Source organism: Macaca thibetana, chromosome 16 (genome assembly GCF_024542745.1).
Source record: "Macaca thibetana thibetana isolate TM-01 chromosome 16, ASM2454274v1, whole genome shotgun sequence".
Taxonomy (NCBI): Eukaryota; Metazoa; Chordata; class Mammalia; order Primates; family Cercopithecidae; genus Macaca; species Macaca thibetana.
In genome coordinates, this window is record NC_065593.1 from 66978450 (window position 1) to 67003909 (window position 25460).

General features: G+C 44.6%; 1 protein-coding gene and 1 long non-coding RNA gene across 7 annotated transcripts in view; one reads left to right on the forward strand and one right to left on the reverse strand.

Moving 5' to 3' along the window:
* The window catches only part of SLC39A11 (solute carrier family 39 member 11), a 567426-nt gene that overhangs the window by 371378 nt on the left and 170588 nt on the right, over positions 1-25460 (forward strand). The gene's annotated exons all lie outside the window — the stretch shown is intronic.
* LOC126939925 (uncharacterized) overlaps positions 1-25460 on the reverse strand; it is a 598378-nt gene that overhangs the window by 269604 nt on the left and 303314 nt on the right. The gene's annotated exons all lie outside the window — the stretch shown is intronic.

Sequence of the window (25460 nt, forward strand, 5' to 3'; positions counted from 1 at the left end):
TTTCGCCATATTGGCCAGGCTGGTCTTGAACTCCTGGTCTCAAGTGATCCACCTGCCTTGGCCTCCCACAGTGCTGGGATTACAGGCGTGAGCCACTGCGCCTGGCCCCTTGGCACATGAATGTTCCTTAAATCCCTGACACTGGATGAGGCCACCAAGGGTCTAACTACAAATAGATGTGTCTTCAAAGACCCACTGTGGCTCATTCCTCGAGTCTCCAGCTCCTACTCCTGTCTAATGAGAAGTGAACTCCCTCACCATTACTGTCAAGCAGCTTCATGTCTTTGATGAGGACCATTTTAAGAGCCTGTTTGGAGCCAGCTTACCTTTGAAAAGGTCTCTTCTTTAACACTATCCTTTATAGCGTATTAAAAATTTAACTAGAGCTTTGAGATTCCCTGAGACTCTGGGTTTTTAAGACAGACTTTTCACAATGACTAAATGGAGAATTGATTTTTTTTTTTTTGAAGTATTTTGTCTTTGCTATTTCAGTTTTGTATGTCCTGAGGATGACATTTTGTTTAAAAAAAATTTTTTTTTAATGTGGAAGGAAAATGGAAGGCTTGTTAATAGTAGCCTATCTCCCCGAGATATCCGGGGTGTAAGGACACACCCGTAGGCATATGCACACGTCTGGGGCTCTTGGGTTAATATTTAATACACATGTGCAAGGTCAAATACTTCTTAAGCTTCTGTGGTTCACAGTTGTCCTATGAATCTGATGAGTTATGCACCATCTCACAAGAGAATGTTGTACACATGTCTTAGTCTGTTCAAGCTGCCATTACAAAATGCCATAGAATGGGTAGGTTAGAAACTACAGAAATTTATTTCTCCCAGTTCTGGGAGCTGGAAGCCTGAGATCGGGCTGCCAGCATGGTCACGGTCAGGTTCTGGTGAGGGCCCTTCTCCGGGTTGTGGATAACTGTCTTCTCGTATCCTCACATGGTGGAAAGAGGGCACTCTCTGGAGTCTGTTTTCATAAGGTTGTTGATCCCATTCATAAGGGCTCCATCTCACGACCTAATCACTTCCCTGAGTCCCCACCTCCTAATACCATCCATTCCCCAAGTCCCCACCATCCTAATTCCAATACCGTTGGGGATTAGGTTTCAAAATACGAATTTTGGGGAGACATAAACCTTGAGACCACAGCCACACACAATATTTGCAGACAATTCTGGGTGTTTAGACTTTATGGAGTCTATTCACAACCCTAGAACAGGAAAGAACCCCTCCCCAGGCCGGGTGCAGTGGCTCACGGCCTGTAATCCCAGCACTTTAGGAGGCCGAGGTGGACAGATCACGAGGTCGGGAGATCAAGACTATCCTGGCCAATGTGGTGAAACCCCATCTCTACTAAAAATACAAAAGTTAGTTGGGTGTGGTGGCACGTGCCTGTAATCCCAGCTACTCAGGAGGCTGAGGCAGGAGAATTGCTTGAACCCAGGAGACAGAGGTTGCAGTGAGTCAAGATTGTGCCACTGCATTCCAGCCTGGAGACAGAGCAAGATTCCATCTCAAAAAAAAAAAAAAAAAAAAAGGACCCCTCCCCTTTAGAGGACAAAGAAAAGTATACTTGTGCAAATTAAATGCCTTAGGAAGAAATGGTAATGACTGAGGGAGGCCAGCAGATGCTGGCAGGCGCAGTAAAAACAACACTAACAGGCAGACGCCTCCTTAAACAGAGTTCAGACGCACCCGCCTTCTTCTAAGCTACTTCCCTGGCCTCTGCTTGGGTGCATCTGTCGGGGTGGTCTAGGGCGTTTGCATCTGCTGGAGAAGGACACCCCGAGGAAACAAAAATGTTTTCTAGAAAACCAACCCATGATTGCAGCCTTTTGAGCATACTATCTCTTGAGGTGCTTTTCATGCAGTATCATACAGATTGAAGGGCTCTGAGCCTTCCAAAGATTCCTGGCCCTTCTGTTTTCGAATGGAATTAAAAATCACCTAGCAATTGAGTCCCTACTAATCTCTTATCATGAGTAGCTTATGATCTCAACAGTGAACTACACCATTGTTTTGTATGGGAGAAAGTTAAATTGGAAGCTTAAAGGTTTCTAGGGGTTATCTCATTCAAACACTCATTCATTTGAAATTTTAGGGGGTTTTGGTAAATTATCATTATGGCTCCTTCTAGCTTTAGCATTGGATGATTCTGTGAAGAATCATAGAAATAGTAATTATTAATTACATTTATTTAACAAAGTTAATCACTCCTTCCTTTGTGATGCCTTGCTGTATCCTTTATATTCTGTACAATAGTTATCACTCTTACAATTACCTGTTTGTTTTATTTATTTATTTATTTTTAATTTTTGTCAGTAACATAGCAGGTGTATAGATTTATGGGGCACATGAAATATATGTGTGTGCATGCACACACACATAGTTTTTTGAGACAGGATCTCACTCTGTCACTCAGGCTGGAGTGCAGTGGTGTGATCATGGCTCACTGCAGCCTCAACCTTCTGGGCTCAGTTGATCCTCCTACCTCAGCCTCCTGAGTAGCTGGGACTACAGGTGCATGCCACCACACCCAGCTAATTTTTTTTTTTTTTTTTGTATTTTTTGTAGAGACAGGGTTTTGCCATGTTGCCTAGGCTAGTCTCGAACTCCTGGGCTCAATAGATTCTCCTGCCTTAGCCTCCCAAAGTGCTAGGATTACAGGTGTGCACCACCTCGCCTGGCCTGCATGAAATATTTTGATAGAGGTATGTAATGATAACCCATCAACTAAAGTATTTATCCTCTGTGTTACCAACAATCCAGTTATACCCTTAGTTATTTTAAAATGTACAGTTATTACATTATTGACTATAGTAACCCTGTTGTGCTATCAACTACTAGGTCTGATTCATCTATTTTTTTTTTTGTACACTATTAACCATCTCTATCTTCCCCACCCACTCCCTGACTGCCCTTCCCAGCCTCTGTTAACCATCCTTCTACTCTCTATTTCCATGAGTTCAATTGTTTTAATTATTAGCTCCCACAAATACGTGAGAACATAAGAAGTTTGTCTTTCTGTGCCTAGCTTAGTTCACTTAACATAATAACCTCCAGTTCCATCCATGTTGTTGCAAATGACAGGATCTCATTCATTTATATGGCTGAATAATACGCCATTGTGGGTATATACCATATTTTCTTTATTCATTCGACTCTTGATGGCTGCAATTACCTGTATTTAAACATGTGTATTTGCCCCTAATAGACAGAGCTTCTTGCAAGAAGTTCTATACTGCTTTCTTTTTGGGGGACCCAATGTTCTAACACATACCGAAGCTTTGATATATTCAATATGTATTACATAGTTGAGCACATAGAAGAACTGGTACATTGGATACCTGGCCTCCATTCTAAGAGAGGAGGGGCTGTTTGAGAGTTAGGTGTTCCTAATTTTCTTTCTTTTTGAGACGGAGTCTCGCTCTTGTCGCCCAGGGTGGAGTGCAGTGACGCGATCTTGGCCCACTGCAACCTCCGCCTCCTGGGTTCAAGCTTCTCCTGTCTCAGCCTCCTGAGTAGCTGGGATTACAGGCGCCCGACACCATGCCTGGCTGATTTTTGTACTTTTAGTAGAGACAGGGTTTTTGCCATGTTGGCCAGGCTGGTCTCGAACTCCTGACCTCAGGTGATCCGCCCGCCTTGGCCTCCCTAACTGCTGGGATTACAGGCGTGAGCCACCGCGCCCAGCTGCCTAATTTTCTTTCTACATTGTCCAGGTGGGCCAAGGGAGGACATTGACTCATGTGGGTCCTGATGATACATTGGCAGACTCTTGCTCTCTTTCGTATTTGAAGTTATTTATAAAGTTCCACAGAAGAAGAGGGCAGATGAATTGCATGCTTTTAATTTTCCTGTCAATAGTGTCAAGAACCAAGTTTGTTTTGCTGGTTGTCGCTATGACATAGAGTCCTGGGGACCAATGTTTGTGTCACTAGAACAGCCCGACAGTTGGTTTTGGTCATGTGGCCTGTCCTCATTCCCAGCTCCTGATAATGGCTTTCAAAGAAATGCTTGAGATTTGAATCCAAAGTGATTTTTTGTTTCAGGTAACAAGAACACAAATTTAGACATGAAAATGTTCACAGTGGTTGGTTATTCCTGGGTGATAGGATTGCAGATGATTTTTATTTTCTTCCTGTTTTTGTGAGATTTATAACTAAGCTTTCCTGTAGTAAATATTTGTGACTTGCAATCAGATAAAAATGCTCTTTTGGAAAGGTGAAATTCTTGCTTTTTTTAAGCTTGCCATATTAAACGTTAATGTCTGCAGCACCACGTTGGCGTGGTTCTCACTCCAGATGCATCAGGCTCAGTTCATCAAGGAGTTACCATCACCTAACCACCTCAACACGCCAACCCTCAACACATGCATAGAAGTAGAGAGATGTTATTCTTTTATGCCAGAGATCATCTTACTGGGGTTGTCTTAGTATTTAGACAGGTTAGAAGCAGAATGAAGGACTGCCTTGGTTTCCTATGGCTGATGTAACCAATTACCACAAACTTAGTGGCTTAAAACAATCCAGATTTATTCTCCTGCAGTTCTGGAGGCCAGAAGTCTGACATCAGTTTCACTGTGATAAAGTCAAGGGGTTAGCAGGGCCGTGTTCTTGCTAGGGACTCTAGGGGATAATCCATTCCTGCCTCTTCCAGCTTCTGCAGGCTGCCGGCATTCCTTAGCTTGTGGCCACATCACTCCAATCAGTACCTCTGTGATCATTGCTTTCTCTTCCGTGCCAAATCTCCCTCTGCCTTTTTATAAAGATTCTTGTGGTTGCATTTAGGGCCCACCCAGATCATCCAGGGTAATCACATCTGAAAAATCTCCTTTATCATGAAAGGTAACATTCACAGGTTCCAGGAATGAGGACCTGGATATATTTGGAGTCAGCATTTGGCCAACCACAGAGACCAAAGGTATCTTCTGAATGCAGACCAGAGATTCTTAGCTTGAGTTCTGAAATGTCTTCAGCAGCCAGCATTCCTTTATAAGTCTAAGCCTGGCTCTTATGGAGTCTTAGTCTCACCCTGGGACTCCCATGGGCTGTCAGCTGTGTCATCCTCATTTCCCATCACTGGCTGTCTGTGTTTGAGCCTCTGAAGAATTCCTCAGTCTTAATGAGCCCATTCAGCAACTTATTCCCCTGGTCCTTCATCAAATGAGAGTTTTAGGGTGTTAGTAAAAGATGACGTAATATTTACTTAGCTTATACGTGTGCAGTGGGGATGGCAGGGAATTGGGGGAAGTGCTGCTGTCCATATCTCATGGGTCCCTTTCCCTTGCCTGCCTCCACTGCTGTCTTAACTCCATGTTATCCTTCAGTTCTTCGTGATGAGCCAATTCACAGTGACAGACATTTGTGGCTTGTGATTATAACTGACATTCTTTTTTCTCAAGGTCAATGTCGTATTTAAATGGTTACTGACCCTACTCCATCTCACACATGATCTGTCGCTCAGTCTCTCTCTTTCTCAAGCAACTTTATTGTGTGGCATTTTCTCATCCCCAAGCTCACTGGTAATTAGGAGGTCTGCCAATTACACTTCCACCCTGAGGAAAGAGTCCCTGTTATCTTCTTTAAAAAGAATGAGATAGAATTCGCATACCATAAAATTCACCCTTTTAAAGTTCACAATTCAAGGCCAGGCACAGTGGCTCACGCCTGTAATCCCAGCACTTTGGGAGACTGAGGTGGGCAGATCGCTTGAGCCCAGAAGTTGGAGACCATCCTGGGCAACATGACAAGACCCCCATCTCTACAAAAAATTTAAAAACTAGCCAGGTGTGGTGGTGCATGCTTGTGGTCCCAGCTACTTGGGAGGATTGCTTGAACCCTGGAGGTCGAGGCTTCAGTGAGCTGTGGTTGCGCCACTGCACTCTAGCCAAGATGACAGAGCAAGACTTTGTCTCAAAAAAAAAAAAAGAAAAATAAATTTCACAATTCAATGGTTTTAGTATACCCAAAAGTTTGTGCCACCACCATCACTATCTTTTTAATTTTTAATTTTAATTTTGTGCTTTCAATAGAGACAGGGTGTTGCTGTGCTGGCCAGGGTGGCTTTGAACTCCTGGCCTCAAGAGAACCTCCTGCTTCAGCCTCCCACAGTGCCGAGATTATAGGTGTAAGCCACCATACCCAACCTACCACTATTCCAAAACACTCTCATCACCCTGTAAAGAAACCCCACGCTCTTTGAACAGTGCCTCTGAGAAAAAAAAAAACCGGAATGCTCATTAGCAGTCACTCCCCATTCCTCCCTTGCTCCAGCCCCTGCACTAATCCACTTTGTCTCTATAATTTCACTCACCAGGACTGACTTTCATTTAAATGGTATCATGTAATATATATGTTTTCGTGTCTGGTTTCTTTCACTTGGCATGATGCTTCCAAGTTTCATTGATGTTGTAGCATGTATCAGCAAGTCTTTCTTTTTATGGCCAGATAATCTTCTATTCTATGGATACACCATGTTTTGTTTACCCTTTCATCAATTGATGGATATTTGAGTTGTTTTTACTTTTTCGGGTGTTGTGAGTAATGCTGCTATGTGTGTTTATGTCTTTGTATGGACCTATGTTCTCCTGGGTACATACCTTGGAGTAGAATTGCTGGGTCATATGGAAACCTTTGAACTCTTTGAAGCTAGTTCTTTCCGTTAAGCTCCTTCCCATTCATTCCATACTCCAGCAGAGTCCTTTGAGACAAAGGAGTAACCTCTGCCCCACCTACCATGGCACTTGCTTGGGGGTGTCTATGAGCCCTGCTTTTTTTTTTGAGCAATATACATTTTTATAATACATTTTTTTTAATCTAGTGAATTTTCTTCCAAGTCAGTAGACAGATAGGAAAAAAATAAAGTTATTTTTTGAGCCCTGCTTTCCAACAAAGTGTCAGTTGCTGTTGGATTTTGATTTTGTGTGGAATATGGAGGACCTACTGGGGTGCTGAAAAGTCAGCGGACAGCTGCAGGTGGCCGGGGAGGCTGCTGCTGCTGACATTGGTGATGTGAGCCTGGACCTTCAGCTTGCCCTAGTACAGTCTCCCCGTGCTGCCGGGGTGGCTTGGAGGGGCAGCACAGTGAGACCAGGGCCCCGACTTGCAAGAAGGAGCTACTGGCCATGAGAAAGAACATATTGATTTTTCATTTTCCTGGGGTAAAGACTGAGCAGAAAATTCTACTATTAGATACAGACCTTTCCAGGAGAAACCACGATGCAACAGCTTCTACTTCACATTGATCTGCTTCTGGAAACTGAAGGGTCTTCTCAGTCGCCAGCGACCCAGGCTCAGTTAATGAGGAAGCAGAACGCCACACAAAAGGCACGCGTCATTGACCGTAATAAAATAGACCGATAATACTAAAGGCTGCCACTTACGGGGGCCTTTCAAAGTTCCAGACACTGTATAAAGTGCATCACATACATGATTTAGATACTTGCATCCCTGTTTTACATTTTAGAAACTGAGACCTAGAAAGTTTGAAGATCAAGCCCAAGGCTGGGCGTGGTGGCTCACACCTGTAATTTCAGCACTTTGGGAGGCTGAAGCGGGTGGATTGCTTGAACCTGGGATTTGAAGACCAGCCTGGGCAATGTGGGGAAACCCCGTCTCCACAAAAAAAATACAAAAATTAGCCGGGTATGGTTATGGTGGTGTGTGATTGCTGGCACAGCTACTCGGGAGGCTGAGGCAGGAGAATCGCTTGAGCCTGGGATGTGGAGGCTGCAGAAAGCTGAGATTGTGCTGCTGCGCTCCAGCCTGGGTAACAGAGCGAGACCCTGTCTCAAAAATAAAAAATAAACAAATAAACAAAGCTGAGGCCACACAAGCAGTAATGGGCACAGCTTGAATCCCACGCCGTCTCTGTGTGTTGCGTCTGGCTCTGGTGAGGCCTGTGTTTCTTGTCTTCCCGTGGATCACACTGTTTTTCAGAGACAGTTACAGAGAAGTTCAGGAAATGCTTCTTGCTGTTTTTAAGCTTGCCACATTAAATGTTAATGTCTGCAGCACCATGTTGGCGTGATTCTCACTCCAGATGCATTGGGCTCAGTTCAGCAAGGAGACTTGGGCAGGGAAACCTGGGCAGGAAGCCTCCTCTGTCCTCAGGGCCCACCACTGTGGGCACTCTAGGAGACATGTAAAATGAATGCCTGTGAGGCCCCCGCACACCCATCACCACCACCGATGCTTCAGGACCCAGGCAGATGGTCGCCCACAGGGATAGGACAAGCACAACCTTTAGAGCAGAAAGGCCAAGACTTGGATCCTGGAGCCACCAAATGCTTTACTAGGTAGGTTTGTAACCTTAGGTGAGATCATGGGAGTCTTAGCTTTCCCAGCTGTAAAATGCAGATAATAGCTACTTGGCAGTTCATTATTGAGATGACAGCAGTAGCAACAAGCAGGGCCACCCACTGTGTTATCTGCTATTCAGAGTATCATTGGGAGGCAGAGGCAGACAGATCACTGGAACCCAGGAGTTTGAGACCAGCCTGGGCAACATGGCAGAACCCGTCTCTACAAAAAATACAAAAATTAGCTGGGCGTGGTGGCACACGCCTGTAGTCCCAGCTACTCAGGAGGCTGAGGCAGGAGAATAGCTTGAGCCCAGTAGGTAGAGGCTGCAGTGAGACGTGCTTGTGCCACTGCCCTCCAGCCTAGGTGACAGAACCAGACCTGTCTCAATAAAAAAAATAAAGAGTATTATGGTTCCTAGAACACAGCAGGACCTGGAAAACATTAATTCCCCTCCACCTCCTCCTCTTCCCCCGAGCTGTACCACCCACTTGCTTTTGCCTTCACCTTGCTTTGATCCTCAAGAATTGTCTGGTTCTGGTTGCGGAGGTCTTAAATGGGGACGTCTCAGATGGATTTGATTTTCGTCTCCAACAGGTTACATTTGAAGATGCTTCTCATTTACTGCTGGAGTTTGAAAACATTGTAATATTCTCCTTTAATTATCAGTATCTCAGTGGGAAGCCTGACATTATAATTAGCACAGGCTTCTACATGGGGTGACATTTTGCTCAACATACCATGTTCCTGGTGTGCACTGAAGCAGAAGCCGGTGGCACACTTCTGAATGACGCTGTTGGATTTGAGCATGAGAGTTGGCACCAGTGCCCAGAGGGCAAAATCGCAACTCTGGGAATCCTCCGTGATCCCAAATAAAAGCGGCAGGGAAACTTTTAGATGTTCTGTCATCTACTGCACAGGCAACAGACACGCAGATGCCTGAGCCCTACTTTCTGACCTTCAGATCAAGGAAGCTACAGCCAGAGTCAAAGTCTAATGCTGCGCCAGGATTAGGGTTAAAATCAAGACTCATTTCCACGTCGATTGTATTATGCCATCCTCCTACCTATTATGTAAATTAAAGAGAAAACTAAAGCAAGAGAACTTGAATACATTTTTGTATTAGGAATCAAAGTTTCCAGTAACTTTCAGTTGTCTTTCTCCCTTGACCAGGTATTGGCTAGAACATGGTTTAATACAATCTTTGATTTTATTTTATTGTTTTGTTTTTGGAGATGGAGTCTCACTCTGTGGCCCAGGCTGGAGTGCAGTGGCACAATCTCAGCTCACTGTAACCTCTGCCTCCCAGGTTCAAGCGATTCTCCTGCCTCAGCCTCCTCAATAGCTGGAATTACAGGCCTGTGTCACCATGCCCAGCTAATTTTCATATTTTTAGTAGAGATAGGGTTTCACCATGTTTGCCAGGCTGGTCTCAAACTCATGACTTCAGGTGATCCACCCGCCTCAGCTTCCCAAAGAGCTGGGATTATAGGCATGAGCCACCGTGCCCAGCCTATTAAGATCTTTTAGACTTGCTCTGTCCAATTCCATAGTCCCTGGCCACCTGCAGTTCTCTAAATTTAAATGAGTTAAACTGGAATATAATGCAGACTTTAGCTCCTTAGCGTGACTTAGCCACATGTCAAATACTTGTATCTAGTGGCTACTGTGTTCGACGACACAAGACGTAGAACGCTTCCATGATCACAGGAAGTTCTGGGTAACACCGCACTAGACCCTTAGCAAAAAAAGTAACTTCACAAATTGTTGATTGTGTAGTGTCTGTCCAGGCTTGCCTTGGGAGGAGTTAGAGTGTAAGAGAGCTGTTCTCAGTCAGCTGAGATGGGGTATGTCCTAAATATATTGTGAATAAAATAATTTGAATGTCAGCCTTTTTGCATTGTTTCTGATAAATAAAGGATGCTGCAGAGTCATCCTGTGATACCATTCTCTTGCTCCTGTTGGTTCTGAGTTTTTTCTTATTTCCTGAGTGGGGTACTGAAGTGGGTTGCGAGTTGTGCTGGGACTTGTGTAGCAGGCTTGAGAGCATCGTGATGTCTGATGTCAAGGGATGGAAGGAGCTGCACAAGGGCTAAAGTACTAGCTCATCATCCTTTCCTGTGGTCTTATGTATTATCTGCCAGTAGACACCCTCTTCTCATCCCAGCCCAAGCCGGCATCATTGGTCTGTGTCAGCTTAGCCCCTCTCACAGAACAGCCTCCTGTGACTTAACTCAGATTTGAAAGAAAGGATGTTAACCGTCAGATGAAAATCACCGGAGCCTTTATTGTCAACTTTCTGCTAGAGTCATTGTCCTGTTCATCCCCCAATGCCCCTAGATAAAACTTTTAGAATACACTGCCTGGAAAAGCTTTGCCTTTCTGTGGGAATGACAGACGTTGATTGTGTAGACAGTTTTTTATTCCTTGTCTGCCAGGAAACACAGCATTTCATTTGCTGCTTTGTGATAAGGATGGAGTGCATTCTCAAGGTCTGAATATCTGAATATCTGAATTCTTCTTCCATGTTATAACCTATTGTTGTACTGCACTTTCGTCCATTTCAAAAGAGGAGGGTTATTAATGAATCACCACAAGTGATTTCATTCCTCTGTTGCCAGTTTTCTTCATTTTGTTTCCTGGCCACAGACTATTTCTAATCCAGATACACTGCCTGAAAAGTGTTTTTGTTTGATGATAATGGAGACTGGAGACCAGGTGAGAGGGAATAAAGTAATCTAGTTATAGCTTGACAGTGGTCTCGATTAAGGTCTTGATTGACAAGGGCTTGATTTATTTTTGCTTCACTGTAAAGAAAATTGTAGTTTTTCTAAGAGTTTGGTTTCTTACAATACCTGGCTCCATTGCAAGCAGGATGGACCACCAAGGAACCATCTCATGTGCTGATGAGTCTCCCTCCTCTGTTGAGGTGGCCCCATTTTCCCCAAAGCCCCAGCCAATAACAGGTTTAATTAATTGTTCACGTTTGCGTTGCCTACCTTATAATGGTCCCAGCTTATTCATATTCATATATGTGAATTTTAGTGCATATTAATTATGGATTTAATAAGTCCCTGTTTGTTTTGTCTCCATTCCCTTGATAGCTGTTATGGTATGGAGTTGAAAATAATTAAAATGTTACTAGTTTTCTGCAAAAAACCATTAACCAAGGGTTGGATTCTGAAATCAGAATTCCATTTTCTTTTTTCTTTCTCTGATTAAATACAGTGGGCGAAATGACACCTAAATGTACTTCTAGGTCTATTCCTTGCTCTGTTGTTTGTCCCACTTTTCAGGGTGGTAATTGCCAGCTGAGTTCTCCATTTGGCATAGATGTGTCATGACTTGAATTAAACAAATTGTATTGCTTTTGGCTGTCATCTTCTCCTTGATGTGGAGATAAATTCAGAGGCGATGAGCTCAGCATGGGGGTTTGGGAGAGGAGAGAAAAAAATAGGTTGTTCTCCACAGAATATTCAAGGGGGTAGAAGTCTGCAAAATCAATGTGTGTGAAGCCTGTAGGGGGGCTTGTGATGAATCCAAGCTCCCAATAACACCTAGATTTCCAGGCCATGTCAGACCACCATTTCTTCAGTGGTTCAGCTCTTTGGAGAATAGACAAGCCTATTGCTGTTTTGGGTGTTACCTGCCCTGAGGGGCAGCACTAGGTCCTCATTCAGGTCTCATCCTAATTGCTGCTTTGTCTACTACTCATGCAGTAGTTAGTAGCCGCAGGGATTATACGCTTGATCCCATTTCATTTTGTCTTGAATCTTGTACCAATGTTTGTCATACGCCAACATCTTGCAGTTTACTAGAGCATGGTAACTTCCCCTATTCTCCAACCTCCTTCTCCTCCTTTTCTTCCTACTACTACTATTACTACTTATTTTTCACAGTTCTAGCGGCATCTTTAAGTCTGAGAATTAATCTTTGCAGCCCATCTGCGTGGCTTAAGCTCTACTGTCAGCCCTGGAGACTTGCTTCCGCAGCTTTGACAACACAGAGATTATAAATGGAAATTAAATGAGGGCTCAAAAATGAATTCAGGTGCTTCTTCTTAATAATTCTCTTTAAGAGAGAATGAACAAGGAGAAGAATCTGAAACTGATCTGTTTTGTGGATGGGCTACTGAAAACATTTAATTAGAAATGATCTCAAAGCTCATGGGTGAAATAAAGTTTTGGAAATCACATTTTTACTGTAGCAGTTTAGACCATCCACATTTTCCATAATCAATGGTAAGTAAGCATTGGGAGTCAGAATCTATAGTTCCTATCTTATTTTGAAAATCACCAACTAGGTGATTGTAAGAACGACTTCTCCATGTTGTGATATCACTGGCTTCACCAAGAGATAAATAATTCCAGCTCCACCCTATGCTTCACAGGTGATATGAGGATAAAATAAGGTCATGGACACGAGCCTGCTTGAGAAATAAAGGTACCAGATAAATTGCAGTTATCCTGATTATTGGATGCAGCAGTTATAAGCACTATTTGTCAGCTCCTTCTACTTCCAAATTCCATTTCCTTTCAGCTGCAGAGCCTCGCACTTATCAGCTCTCTTCTCTCCCTCTGATTAAAGTTCAGAGCTGTCATTCCCAGATAGTTGGTTCGTTTATTTCTTTTCTCCATATTCTCAGACATTCTTTCTGTCTCAGAGATGTTAGGGAAGAGGTTGGGGCATGCTAATGGGAGAAAAAAAAAAAAAAAACTCTGAATCCTGTTTGCAGGTGCAAACAGTCTTCTTAAATGTCAACATAGCAATACAGGCATTTTCCCTCATTCTCTTTTAATCAAACACTTTTCTCCAGGTTCTTCATTTTTGTTTTTTGTTTTTTTTTTTTTACAAAAATCACTAAGTCCCAGTGACATTCTAGATTTCCTTCTCTGTGCCCTGGTCTTGAGTCTTCACACTAGAGCTACGTAGGGCTTTCCTGCTGGGAGTGGGGATGTGGGAGAAGTCACCTGATGGACTGAGTCAGTGTCCCCATGGAGCGGACAGGGGAATAAGCCAATGGGTCGAGTGTGGAGAGGTGGAATTTCAGGCAATAAGGAAATCAGAGGAGTGCCAGGGTGTGCGTGGGGTTTGATGAAGATTTTTGGGGCCACATACCTTCCCATGGGCTCCTTGGGCTCTACCTTGCGAGGGACCAGTTGCTCTGCCCTGATTTGTTTAGTCCTAAAAGACTCAGGATAAGCACTGGGTTTTGCCTCCTGGTAGTTCCAAAGTATGCGCTGTTGCTTAGAGACAGGGGATGGTGCCTGGAGTGAAGATAAGGTTGTCAAGGAAACCAAGCCACAAATTCCCTTGTTTTTGTTCAGGTTGCTGGACAGAAGAGTAAAGGATTTTTGCTCTGACAGTTGGAAGAAAGTTTTTTCTTTTCTGTGTATGTTTTTACCAAATTGATGTGTTATCCAAGACAGAGCCGAGATAGTAGCCACGTTGACAAACGGTGTTGAGTTTTGCATGGCTACCTTCCTCTTGATTCTGGTGTTCCTGATTCAGCAAAAAAAAAAAAAAAAAAAAAAAAATCCTTTACACAGTCATCCTCGAGGGATTCTTTGTTGAAGCTTCAGATGATCACATCTGCTCTATGCTAGCGTATCAGTGGACAGAAGAATTGGAGGGGGCGATATCCAGGAATGGTACTCGAAATGCTCCCTCCCAGCGGGGAGTTTAAGTTTTTCGTTGATCAGTGGTAGCAGTTTTAGCTCCTGATGCTGGAAGCCTGCTGGGAGCTTGAGGGATCACACCTGTCTCTGTGTGTGTATGCATGTTTGTGCACATGTGTGTGCACGTGTGTGCATACATGTGCATGTGTGTGCACATGTGTGTGTGCGTGCGCATGTGTGTGCATGTGTGCGTTTCCTCGTAGCCTCCGTGGCCTCATACCTTCTGTTAGTCTGTCTCCTCTCCTCTCTCCTTCCTGTCTGTACATCCATCATGAGTTGCATCACAGGTTTTCTGAAGCCCTCTGACCTGTTTCTCTTCCCCATTCCCTGACTCTGCACAGATCCCCTGCTCCCCTGGGTCACCTTCCTGAACACACTCAGTTCTGTTCCTTTACTGAGTCCAGGGGCGTTTCAGCTGAATGGTGGGCTCAAAACACACCTTTGAAGGGAACAAGGCTGCTACACTAGTGATGTGGAAAAAACTGCGTCAGGAGCAGAGAGGAGGGGACTTTAACTGGATAGGGGTGTGAGTGCCATGGGGGCCCACGAGGATGGGTGGATTAGACAGTAGAAGAGACAAGGGATTTTAATGGATGGAAAGGGGGAAGAGAAGAGGGACCCGGATCTGTCCGGAAGCCCAGACATGTACTTTGGTTGGCACCCTGAGCGTGTCTGCCCTAATTCGGCATGTTTGTTTTCTTCTCAGCATCCTCTCTCTCCCTCTGCCTCTCTCTAGGTTAAAGTCCTGACCTTCTGCCCAGCTACCCTTGAGCTGGAAGCCCCGTAGTTGTCTTAGCTCTTCCCTGTCCCTGATTCTCCATAGCCAGTTGGTCACCAAATCCCATTGATCACCAGCTCCCATCTCACCCACCTCTATTTCCTGTCTTCCTTTTCCAGCCCCACTGCTTTGTGAGGGGGCCTTTCTTTTGAGACAGAGTCTCACTCTGTGTAGTGAGGCAATCACGGCTCACTGCAACCTCCACCTCCTGGACCCAAGTGATCCTCCTGCTGCCTCCGCCTCCTGAGTAGCTGGGACCACAGGTGTCCCCGGAAAACCATTTCATTTATTTTTTTGTGTGGAGACAGGGTTTCGCCATGTTGCCCATGCTGGTCTCAAACTCCTGTGCTCAAGTGATCCTCCAACCTCAGCCTCTCAAAGTGCTGGGATTATAGGTGTGAGCCGCCGCACCCGGCTGAGGCCCATTTTCTGTTGCTTCCTTCTCTCCTCATCCATCTGCTCTACACTCTGTCACCAAACCTAACTTTTGAAAATAGAAATTTGCTTTCACGCCAGTCTTCATCTTACACGAGAAAGAAAATTGCAAGTGTCTTTAATCTCCCCATACGCAACCCCCACTCACTACTCTCTGATGCTTGACTCCTGTGAGTTGCATCAAATCTGTGGGTGCAGAGCCCACCAGGGTGGGAGCCTTTGGAGGAGACAGTGGAGCTGGTGTCAGAGAGCAGCGACAGTGCAGGTCCTGCTCCAGCAGCACCTGGACCAGAGTGGGGCCATGTGTTGTCCTGGAAACGGGGCGCACATTCTCCTCCTTGCAGCATGTCCACCTCTCCGGGGGGACCCATGGCCTACGGGGGAGAAAACCGCGACTCAGGCTGCGGAGACTCCTCTCAAACAGGAACTCAGCTCACTGGGCTGGAATAGTCTTTGTAGGGTCATTAGTTAAGCACACAGGCTCTGGGGTCTACTGAACTAGGTTCAAATCCCAGTGGCTTCTCCACGTAATAGCCGTGTGCTTGAGACAAGTGCTCCTCTCTATGTCTCCATTTCACTCCTACTGAGTCCATTAATTCTCCAGTATTAGGGCCAACTGCCTGATATTCTAACAGAAGGGACGAGACCATAGTCCAGTCCCAATCCTCACGTTTATTATAGGCTATAAAATGGGAAACAGTGTCTATCACAGCCAGAGAATCACAGGTGATATATTAAAGGACTTTGGAGCTGAAACATCATAGAACCTACAGATCCCTAATAGAAAATCCTCCCAAGATACTCTGCAGCTCACATCACTGTGGACTGAATGACAAAAGAATGAGTTCAAGGATGTGTATGAGTCTCCTTTTGCTGCTGTAACAAATGACCACAAACTTAGTGGCTTAAAACAACACAGATGTATTATCTTGTAGTTCTAGAGGTCAGTAGCCCAAAGTGAAGGTCAAGGTGTCAGCAGGACTGCATTGCTTTCTGGAAACTCTAGGAGAGAATCCATTTCTTTGCCTTTTCCAACTTCCCATGGCTACCTGCATTTCCTGGCTCATGGCCTCCTTTTCCCCTGCAATGACCAGTTGAGTCTTACTCACATTGCATTACTGTATTGCGAACTCTCCTACTTTGCTTTTCATTTTAAGGACCCGTATGATTACAGTGGACTCCTCCAGATAATCCAGGATAATCCCATCTCAAGGTCTGCTGGTTAGCCCCTTTAATGCCTTCTGCAACCTCAGTTTTCCCTGCCATGCCACATAGCATATTCAGATTCTCGAGATTAGGACATAGACATTTTAGGAGGTCATTAATTTCCTACCACAGTATGTATTATTTTATTTTTGCACAGTTGTGGCCAGAGGACCACTATCAGAGACCTGAGTGGATGGGGCCACTTTAGCAGCTAGCAGAAATCCATGTATCACTGCCCAGTGTGTCTTCCTTGCCCACGTGAAGCCTCAAAGCAGTGTTGCCTTGGGTCTTCCTAATTGGAAAAGAAACTCTATTTCCCTCTTGCTTTATTACAGTTCTCTCTTCTATGGACTTGGGCACCTGTCCCACAGTAACCTGGCCAGGGGTCTGTCTGCGAGTGCCTGTGCTACAGTGTATTCCATAATCTTTCCTCATCATCATGGAAGATAGTCTTATGCTAACTTCCCCAGTCTCCATGGGAACCTCCTCTTCAGTGCATTTAAAGACAGTTGTGCCTTCCCTGGTTGAGGGATCTGTATCCGAGGGTGAGAATGAGATGGCTGAAGGCAATAGCATTTTTCTTTCAGATCAAACTCATGTTTTCCATGCACCCCTGTTGGTCCCTTCCCAAAGCCTTCCCAATATCCCCTGACCTGGGGTAGAGGAATGGGCCACTTAGATGGAGAATAGGCTCATATACTCTTTTCTTTTAATAACAGCTTTATCGAAATATAACTCACATAGCTTACAATTCACCCATTTGAAATGTGCAATTTAATGATTTTTAGAATATTCACAAAATTGTGAAACCACCACCATAAATTTTGGAACATTTTCATTACCCCAAAAGAAACTCCTACCCATTAGCAGTTATCCTCCATTTCCCCCCAGCTCCTCCCCCACAAACCCTAGGCAACCACTCATCTACTTTTTTCCATATGAATTTGGCTATTCCGAACATTTCGTATAAATGAAATCATACAGTATGTGGCCTGTTGTATCTGACTGCTTTTAATTAGCGTAGTGTTTTTAAGATTCATCTGTATATCAGCACTTCATTTCTTTTTGTTGTCAAATAATATTCCATTATGTGTCTATGCCACATTTTGTTCATCATTCATCGATTAATGAGCATTTGGGTTGTATCCACTGTTGGACTATTATGAATAGTGCTGCTCTGTACTTTCATATACAAGTTTTTGTATAACTGCATTTTCATTTCTCTTGGGTCTAAACTTAGGAGTGGAATTGCTGGATCATTTGGTAACTCCATATTTGCCCTTTTGAGGAAATGTGAGACTGTTTTCCAAAGTGATGTGCCATTTTTCATTCCTATCAGCATTGTAGGAGGGTTCTGTTTCTCCACGTCTTCACCAACACTTGTTATTATCTGCATTTCTTATTATAGCCATCCTAGTGGTTGTAAGTGGTAGTTCTTTGTGGTTTTGATTTGCATTTCCCTGATGACGAATAGCAGTGAGCAATTTTCACATGTTTATCACATCTTGTTTTAAGTGTCCACAATAGCAGTTCTTACTTTGGGGATTACAATTGCCATGTATATCCAATCAAGCTTAAGGATTCTTTCTCTAAATTCCTATGATACACATAATTATGATACATTATGTAAAATTTCAGGAAGTTTATAAACTGCCTGAATCTATGGACTCCTAATTTTAACCCTTTTCTAAAGGGTCTCCCTTGTTCTGAAAGAAAGTGTAGTTCCAATTAAATTAGAAAGAATCAGATTTTAATAAACCCTTCCCTAAAGGAAATTCTACTGTATTAGTCCATTCTCACATTGCTATAAAGAACTACCTGCTATAAGAACTACCTGAGACTGGGTGATTTATAAGGAAAAGAGGTTTAATTGGCTTACAGTTCCACAGGCTATACAGGAATCATGGCTGAGGAACCCTCAGAAAACTTAAAATCATGGCAGAAGGTGAAGAGGAAGGAGGCACATCTTATATGCCTGGAGAAGGAAAAAGAGAGTGAAGGGGGAGATGCTACACACTTTTAAACAAGTAGATCTCATGAGAACATATTCACTATCATGATAACAGCAAGGGGGAAGTCCACCATCATAAGCCAGTCACCTCCTACCAGGCCCCTCCTCCAACATTGGGGATTACAGTTTGACATGAGGTTTGGGTGGGAATACAAATCCAAACCATATCATTCCATCCCTGACCCCTCCCAAATCTCATGTCCTTCTCACATTTCAAAATACAATCATGCCTTCCCAACAGTCCCCAAAGTCTTACCTCATTCCAACTTTAACTTGAAAGTCCATAGTACAAAATCTCATCTGAGACAAGGCAAGTCACTTCCACCTATGAGCCTGTAAATTCAAACCCCGTCAGTTACTTCTAAGATACAGTGGTGGTACAGTCATTAGTTAAATATTCCCATTCCAAAAGGGAGAAATCAGCCAAAACAAAGGGACAGATCCAAAACCCAGCAGGGCAGTCATTAAATCTTAAAGCTCCAAAATAATCTCTAACTCCATGCCTCACATCCAGGCTACACTGATGCAAAGGGGTGGACTCCCAAGGCCTTGGACATCTCCACCCCTTTGGCTCTGCAGGGTACAGCCTCATGGTTGCTTTTCCAGGCTCATGTTGAGTGCCTATGGCTTTCCAGGCACATGGTACAAGTTTTCAGTGGATCTACCATTCTGGGATTGGAAGGACAGTGGCCTTCTTCTCACAGGTCAACTAGGCAGTGCCCTAGTGGGAACTCTGTGTGGGGGCTCAAACCCCACACTGTCCTCTGTGCTGCCCTAGTTGAGGGTCTCCATTAGGGCTCCACCCCTACAGCAGACTTCTGCCTGGACATCCAGGCATTTCCATGCATCCTCTGGAATCTAGGTTGAGGCTCCCAAGCTTCAACTTTTGCCTTCTGAACACCCACAAGCTTACTACCACAGGGAAGCCACCAAGGCTTATGGCTTGCACCCTCTGGAGTAGTGTCCTGAGATGTATCTGGGGCCCTTTTAGCCATACCTGGAGCTGGAGTGACTGGGATGCAGGGAGCAGTGTCCCAATGTTGTGCAGGGCAACAGGGCCCTGAGTCTGGCCTGCAAAACCATTCTTCCCTCCTAGACGTCCAGGCCTATGATGGAAGGGGCTTCCACAAAGGTCTCTGAAATGCCTCTGAGGCATTTTCCGTATTGTCTTGGCTATTAACATTCAGCCCCTCTTTACTTATGCATATGTCTGCAGCTGGCTTGAATTTTTTCCCTAGAAAATGGGTTTCTCTTTTCTACTGCGTGGTCAGGCTGCAAAATTTCTAAACTTTTATGCTCTGCTTCCCTTTTAAATATAAGTTCTAGTTTCAGATCATTGTTTTGCTCACACATATGACCATATGCTGTTGGAAGCAGCCAGGCCACATCTTTAATGCCTTGCTGCTTAGAAATTTCTTCTGCCAGATACCCTAATTTATCACTCTCAAGTTCACAGTTCCACAGGTCACTAGAGCAGGGGCCCAATGTCACCAGTCTCTTTGCTCAGGTATAGCAAGTGACCTTTACTCCAGTTCCCACAAAGTTCCTCCATCTAAGACCACTTCAGCCTGGACTTCATTGTCCATATCACTATAAGCATTTTGGTCACAACAATTTAAAAAGTCTCTAGGAAGTGCCCAGCTCTCCCTCATCTTCCTGTCTTCCTTTGAGCCCTCCAAACTGTTCCAGCCTCTGCCTGTTACACAGTTCCAAGGTCACGTCCACATTTTCAGGTATCTTTATAGCAATGTCCCCACTCTCAGTACCAATTTACTGTATTAGTTCATTCTCACATTACTATAAAGAACTACCTGAGACTGGGTAATTATAAAGAAAAGAGATTTAATTGGCTCACAGTTCTGCAGGCTGTATAGGTAGGATGGCTGGGGAGGCCTCAGGAAACCTTCAGTCACGGCAGAGGGCAAAAGGGGAAGTAGGCATGTCTTCACATGATGGAGCAGGAGAGAGAGAGAGTGAAGGAGTGAAGGGGAAGGTGCATCACACTTAAACAACCACATTTCATGAGAACATGTTCACTATCATGACAACAGCAAGGGGCAAGTCCACTCTGTGATCCAGTCACCTCCCACCAGGCCCCTCCTCCAACAATGGGTATTATAGTTTGACATGAGATTTGGTTGGGGTCCCACATCCAAACCATACCACTGGCTTATGTATAAAAGGGAATTTTGTGTTTCTTTGGTGCTTTTATTTTAAATTGAATGCAACTTTGGCATTGAAAAAAATTTTCTGAATATGGAGACTCGGTGTTTTTCTCTCCTCTTTCTTTCTTACCTAGAATCCCATCTATTCATTACCAAGTTCAAGGACCTCCATTTGGTTGCTCTCTGCAGGTTTCCATTTAGCTACAAGGAACAGCACTGTATTTTTCAAAGTGCTAGAAAATTATCAGTGGTCAGTCCAGAAAGACAAAACATAGTGCCAGTGTGGCAAGAAGTGGAGCTAATGCAGCATTAATGATCCTGAATGTTTCTACACTTTCTTATTAGAATTTACCATTCACCTCTAAGCTTCAGCTCTGCAGTGCCCCCCATTTGGGATTACTGAGCAATGTTTAATGGGAAAGAAAAGATGTCTGTTCTCCAGCCAATGACTCTGAGTAGTGATATAAGGTGTTGGTTATCTCAGAACTGAAATGGAGCTCATGAAACTACTTTGTAGCTCAGAGGGAGGCGGGTGGATGGATGGCTTGGATGGGGTTGTTTTAGGAACATATGCAGCGTGGGAACATCTCTCGGTCTGTGAATTTGTGCCACTTTAAAGACTGCAGGGTTTGTGCCTGGCTGCTGTTGCCAGATGAGTTTAGAGAGACTGATGCACAGAACCAAGGTCTGGAAAACCCACTGAAGGAGATGGAAGAAACAGGCTACTGAGACAGTTTACTTCAGAGCCTGCTACCTGGATATTTACCCTAAAATCTGGCTCTTGGCACTCTGGGTGAGAGAGATGAGATTAAGAAGACTTATGCCTCAAGGTCAAAGTTGGGTGACCTAGAAGGACTTCTCTTTAACCCTGATTGCAATGAAGGTAGTTTTCTTCCACAGAGAGAGTTTTCATGGTATTTGTTGATTTTTTCTTCCATTTCGCCTTAGGGCACTGAGTTCATGCTTTTGGACTCACCTCTTCCTGCCTTTCTCCAGCTTTTCCTTTGTATGTGTTTCAGGCATGTGAAAGTTTAGGACCAGGCACAGTGGCTCATGCCTATACTCCCAGCACTTTGGGAGGCTAAGGTAAGAGGATTGCTTGAGCTCAGGAGTTGGAGACCAGCCAGGGCAACAGACCTTGCCTCTACAAAAACAGGGCAAGACCTTGCCTCAACAAAAAATAAAAAAATTAGCTGGGCATGGTGGTGTGTGCCTGTGGTCCCAGCTACTTGGGAGGCTGAGGTGAGAGGATTTCTTGAGCCCAGGAGGTTGGAGCTGCAGTGAGCTGTGATCGCACCACTGCACTCCAGCCTGGGTGACAGAGCAAAAAAAAAAAAAAAAAAGTTTAGGGTTGGAAATGTTTGCCCCTTATTTCCTTTGTCTCCTGTCCCCTTTCCCTGTTTCAACCTCGAATCACCCTTCTCTCCCTGGTGAGGATGCCTGACCAGGGGCATAGAGTGTGGTGAGGAACAGTTTCCAGGAAACAAGTTACTCTGAGAACTGACCCCTATTTCAGTTGTTGTGCACTGGCCACATGAAGCTAAAGGCATAAGCCCTCCGGACCCGCCCCTAATATTTGCAGAGCCGGGAGCCTAAGTACAAATGGAGTCTTCCATGACATATGTCTAAAAAATTTTAAGTCATTAATCAAATTAACAGATTGCATTTAGATAGATAGATCTATAAATATATATATATACACACACACATAGAAAGAGAGGAATGTGTGTATAGTATGTGTGTAGTATGTGTGCCTATAATATGTAGTACATGTATGAGTATTCTTTTTCATATTGTCTCCTGTTCTGACAAAGACATCTTCATAGGGACCTGGGAAACCAGGTTCAAATTTTCAGCCTCCCTGGAGTTTTGTTGGATGTGGCGGCCCAGGGAGAAATGGCCCCAGCCAGTCTCATTCTCTTCCTGTCTCCAGCTGCAACTTGCACATCAGGGGACCTGCTTGCCAGAAGGTGGACCTGCTTGGACCCTCAGTGTACACCAATGCCTTGGTTCCCCACAGGGGAGTGGGTGGACGCAGGGAAGAGGCCTATGCAGGCCCTGTCAGTGGAGTGGGAATTCTACTACTCTGGATGGAGAATTCCAGAGTGCTGGGTATCCAGTGTGGTCACATCCCATAGCCTGTGATCCTTGCCTCGTGAGAAGGGGCCCATCTGTGAGGCCTGGCCTCGGAGTCCCTTTTGCCTCCGTCTGAGGGAGATACTGAGTTTCTCAGGTGGAAACATCACCAGGACTGTCCTTCTTCAGTTGAACTTGATCTTTTAAATCCATTCTTCTGAGTTGTCCTTAGCTAAAACATGGATATCCCTATACATTATATTGTTTTGACCTCTAACACTGTGCTGTATGTATGTCTTTTCAGATTTTTTTTTCCACAAAAAATCTGTTCAAATCCTCCCATTCCATTTCTTTTTCTTTTTTTTTTTTGAGATGGAGTCTCACTCTGTCACCCAGGCTGGAGTGCAGTGGTACGATCTTAGCTCACTGCAACCTCCGCCTCCTGAGTTCAATCGAGTCTTATGCTTCAGACTCCTGAGTAGCTGGGACTACAGGTGTGTGTCACCACGCCCAGCTAATTTTTTTTTGTATTTTTAATAGAGATGGAGTTTCACCATGTTGACCAAGCTGGTCTCGAACTCCTGCCCTCAGGTGATCCACCCTCCTCAGCCTCCCAAGGTGCTGAGATTACAGGCATGAGCCACTGTGCCTGGCCCAAATTTCCCTTTTTATAAGGACATTGGTAATACTGGATTAGGAACCCACCCTACTCCATGATGATTTCATTCTAACATAACTAATTATACCTGCAAACCAGCCAATTTCCAAAAAGCTCACATTCTGAGTTATTGGGAGTTGGGACATCCACATATTTGGAGGAGAGACAGTTCAATCTGCAACACCCTCCATCCAGGGAAGACTAGGCAGAGGATATTTTACCTGCTTTATAGAAACAAAACAAAACAAAAACACCTTATAATACAGCAGACATTTATTTTTATCCAGTTTCTTATCAACATGAAGATAACTCTTTGTAAATGTCCTAAAGTCTTCCTCCTCCCCTCCAAGATCCTGCTATTCTGTCATTCACCTACTGTCACCCTAGTAACCCAGGAAGTGTTCAGGGGGGACCCTGTGCTCTGACTTGCCCGGGAGGCAGCCCCACCCAACCCACATGTCCCTCCTCCCTTTTCTCCTCTGTCCCCCGGTTTCTGCCCCATTCTTTTCACCTGGCCAGCTTCTGCCCGCCCATTAGCACCCAGCTCCAGGGCATCTTTATGGGGAACATCTCTCATCCCACTCCATGCCTGCATAGCGTCCATCGTTCGCCTTTCCTTGCGTCCCCAGCACTCTGGCTCCCCCAGCACTGTACCCCCAACCCTGTTCCATAATGACTTTTCCCTGACAAGAGCATGGGCTCTTTGGGGGCAGAGTCTTGCTGAGCTCTGCAATCCCAGTGTAGGATGTGCCACGTAAGAGATCCACGATTGCAGGAGAGAGAGGGTGCTTCTGTTGAAGGGAGGTTGTGAGGGTGCCCTGAGCTGCAAAGGCTCAGCAAAGGAGAGAGGAGAGGCACAACGAAAATTAGGGAGGGACTAGGAAGGCCTTAAAGATGCCCTTGTTTCACTTTGCTTAAGACAGCTACAAACGTATTCATGAGGATGGGTCATCCCAAGAACTTAAACCAGGGTTCCAAGTGACCGTGGGAGTACAACAAAATTCAGTTATTTGGAAGACAGCTTCAACATCCGGAGGAGAAAATAGTCAAAGATCATTTTCCATGGGCAATTTCTCCCATACCTACTTTTTCTAGCGGGCAGTCATATGACTTTTATTATGATTGTCCATAGGTCACATCACCCAAGACAATTGTCAATGACCTTCCTTCTTAGTGTAAACTGAGGGAGGTCACAGAAGTCTGTTGTTTTCTGGCTTTGACATGCTCGTTGTCAATCCGAATGAAGCCTGTGTACCTGTACTGATGTCTCACCTGCCTTCCCTAGAGTCCTGCCCCCTTAAGAATGTGTAGAGAGAGACCCAAAGGGAACACAGGGCCTAGCGTGAATTTACGGGCTTGAGTTTGAGGACAGCACAGCATAGAGGAGCACGTGTGGTGTGAGCCTGTTAACACAGAGAGGAAGTCATTGTCTCTGGGCTCTCCTTTGGAGCTGACCACTGTCTAGCTTCATTTCCTTGCGCCAGTTTCTGATTTGAGTATAATTTTTCCTCTGCAAAACAGAAATAATAACTTCGGTGCCACCTACTTCCCAAGATGGGTTGGGATCTACCAAGAGGCCATTGGAAAAGCCTAAAATGCATTCATGTACTGTTGAATTGTTCATATGGTTGTTATTGTCATAGGCTGTTCTTTGGGCTTCTAGATGCTCAAAATCCAAGAGGGACTTTGCAGAGAGTGGCTCACCTTCACTCGCTCTTAGCGAGTGTTCCTGCCTGAAATAGAGAAGGAGTCTGCATGGTTCCCTGCTGAGCAGAGAGGTGGGATTGGCCATCTGCCCCATTTCCTTTCATATTTCTTAGGACTTTTGGAACAAATGGCCACAAACTGGGTGGCCCAAAGAACAGAAGTTGATTCTCACACAGTTCTGGAGGCCAGGAGTCTCAAATCAAGGTGGCCACAGGGCTGGTTCCTTCTGAGGGCTCTGAGGGAAGGATCTGTTCCAGGACTGTCTCCTTGGTTTGCAGATGGCTTCTTCTCCCTCTGTCTCTTGACGTCGTCGTCTCTTTATGTATGTCTGAGTCTGTGTTCAAATTTCCCGTTTTTATAAGGATACTTTTAATATTGGATTAGGGGCCCACCCTACTCCATTATGATCTCATTCTAACTGAGCTAATTGTATCTGC